The 3,294-nt window shown below is 39.1% G+C and overlaps 1 pseudogene; it reads right to left on the reverse strand.

Annotated features, from left to right (window-relative positions):
• Positions 1 to 237: 237 nt before the first annotated feature.
• On the reverse strand, positions 238 to 1,029 carry LOC141626570 (uncharacterized; annotated as a pseudogene).
• Positions 1,030 to 3,294: the final 2,265 nt, after the last annotated feature.

Raw genomic sequence — 3,294 nt, forward strand, 5'->3', positions numbered from 1 at the left:
CCAAAACTTCACAAACAATGACCAAAACAACAATAAACACAATAATTAGATCTAGACATAATAACAGTCCAATTTTATTTCATATTTCCTGATTATAAATTCGCCTCTCTAATCCTAGCAAAATGGAAATAAATGAAAACAATTCAGTATTTAACTCGGAAACCTGACTTAATCAGATACTCGCCAGAATAACATTTCAAACTTGAAATTCGCATAAAGGCAACATAAGATTACCAATGACATATACTAAGCACTAAACCGAAAAAATTAACATTGTATTATAAAGTATCCAACATAACAACAGGAAGATACCACGAATTATGTTTTTGTGGGATTGGGTGAACCCTTTTAAAGCCTCAAAGCTCATATGTTAGCCTTAAACATAAGAATAGCAATGACATGTATCAATAATACCGCAAATTTAGAAAAAATTGAGAAGATCAAAGCGAACCCTTTTAAAGCCTCAAAGCTCATCCTCCTCATCAAGAAGATACTCACCAATATCAGCCTGATGAATAACAACAAGCACATTTGGGTCGGATTTCCTAACATCCTTAGTACTCTTAAAAGCAACACCAAACCCCAATGGAATATCCAACATCGAATAAACAAAAAACCCCATCACCAGATTAATATCCTCAGTAATCCTCCCAATGCGAGCCTTCAAAAACGGATTCCCATAAAAAACGACATCTCATAGGTGGTGCGCTTGACGAGGGATTCGGAGACGTCGTAGAGACGGTTCTTCTGGAGACGGAAACAGTAAGGGTCGGGTTAGATGGGTCGGAGTCGGGGCCTTCGTAGGAAGAGAGCGGTAACGAAGGTGAATTTGAAGAGTTTTTCGAAGACGGCGGTGGTTTCTTGATCGTCCAGGGTTCTCATGGCGGTGGAATTGGAGGTGTTGGGGGTGGTTAGGGTTTTAGGGTTTAGGGGATTTGGAAGAGAAAGGAAACGAAGGTGAGGGCGACGGAAAATGTGGAGGTTTAGGTCTTCCGAGAGGTTTGTATGTGGAAGGTTGGTTAAAGTGTAACCGGTCATTTTTTTTTTTCCGTGAAATGAGAATTCTCATTAATTAATAGAGTAAATTAGATTTTACCCTCTTTTGAAATCAATTTTTTAAAAATTACTTTCTTTTAACATGTTTTTCAAAAATTACTCCCTTAAGTTTCATTTCTTGCTAAAATTACTCTCTCAAGTTGCATTTTTGCTAAAATTACTCTCTTAAGTTGCATTTTTTTTCTTAAAATTGCTTCAAAACTGACAATTTAAGTTACTCATTTCCTCTATTTTTGAAACTACTCATTTCCTCTATTTTTGAAACTCCCCCTACATTTGTCTACATAAATATACCTTTCAAAGTATGCATTGGCTAAGCCACAAACGAAATAAGTTCAAAAACAAACAAAATAAGTCATTTAAATTGGTATTTGGAGCAATTTTAGCAAAAAAAAATGTAACTTAAGGAAGTAATTTTAGCAAAAAACTTTAAAAGGGAGTAATTTTTAAAAAGTTGATTTCAAAAGGGAGTAAAATTTAATTTACTCTAATTAATATGATTGTACACCATACACAGCACTTTCATACATATAAGTTATAACACCAATACACCTATCTTCTTACTCATTCTAGGCCTATTCTCTCTATCCATGCATTACTAAGCCTAGTACTATACTTAACTTGTGTGAGCGTTCTTTTCATAGTAGCTTTTATCCACCTCAAAACAGCAGCAAGGTGCTGCACAACACCCTCATGCCGAGCTGTATTTCTATTCTTCCAAATGCTATAAATCAGGCTAGCCAATGCAGCCATGACTACTTTTTTCCTCAATAATGAACGGCACCTCCAAGAGATAATCCAAAGAACCAGATCCCCATGCCAGACAACACCCAACCACTGCATCAACAATGTCAGGCATCTTTGACTATAAAAACAGTCAACAAAACAGATGAGAGTGAGTTTCCTGTTGTGTTCCACACAGGTCGCACAAATCAGTACTGATAACTCCATATATCAGCAAACGGTCTTTAGTCATTAACCTGTTTAGCACATATAGCCAGCAAATGAAATTAACCTTAGGCAAACACAGTCTGTTTCACATCATTGGCATCCAGTTTACTTTCTCATGCTCTCTAATCAGCCATTCATACACTCCATGGTAACAGGTCATTTAAAACGGGTATTTGTCATGACATATACGGGTTTTATTAGCACCAAAATGTAACACCCCCTTCTTACCCGGCCAAGGTAATGGGAGGAAGTTATCGTCTTGGTTTTCGAGACAGTGAAATCGAATTTACAATTAAAAAAATCTTTATATAAATGACAAGTTTAGTGAATTACATATGAATAAATGAATACTAAATGTAAACTAGACATTATACAACTAAACTATCAACTACGTCAACTACCATCTAACTATGCAACACGACTCCAAGTTCCGAAGCTCGTCCCGTCTCCCGCGTGATACCAAAACCAAACCTGATAATAATTGCTTCCTATATGATCGGAAATATCATATGATACAGGCCACCCCAGAAATTGGTGACAATTTACACATAGCCCACACGGTCAGTTCCAATAATATAAAAGCATAAGACACGATATGATATGTAAATATGCAATGTACCAACCAAATCCACACGGGTAAACAACCACCACACCAGTACCGGGACACACCCAGACGTACCCATAACCTGATGACGGCACCGCCCACCAAACAGCCGGACCGCAGTTCGTAACAAGGTACTCGGGACACACCTGTGGTACCGAGCCTGGGCGCTAACCGAATCCCCTGCCAGACGTCGTGTCTCAACCACACGCCTCCCTCCATAACTCAAGTCGTTAATGTGCACATCCCTCTTAGAGTGGGAAGCTCCAAGAGGCGACCTAAGTGTAAGGCGGTCTTGTAATACCCAGGATATTTAAGAACTCTGTTGACCGACTTTGTTGACCAAACGAACCTTAGGGATGAATGGGTGAGGGATCAGGCTTGTAACATGAGCTTTATAGGATTGTTTACTCGACCTAGTTGAGACTACTCGGCCGAGTACTACCTATACTCGACCGAGTATGGCTGCTGTCGACACGTTAATATAAAATGCAAGTTCGCGAAATTTATTTCATTTTCATTTCCCATTTCTTCGACAGTTTCTCTTTCTCTAACCCTAGCCTATCTCCCTCTCCTATCACCCCATCTCTCCACACTCTAATGTATCTAGCCTAAACCCCCACCATGGGAAGGACGGGATTCGGATGACGTGTGTGGTGGCCGTCTATGTCACCGCCGATGCGTAT

This window comes from Silene latifolia, chromosome Y, assembly GCF_048544455.1.
Source record: "Silene latifolia isolate original U9 population chromosome Y, ASM4854445v1, whole genome shotgun sequence".
Taxonomy (NCBI): Eukaryota; Viridiplantae; Streptophyta; class Magnoliopsida; order Caryophyllales; family Caryophyllaceae; genus Silene; species Silene latifolia.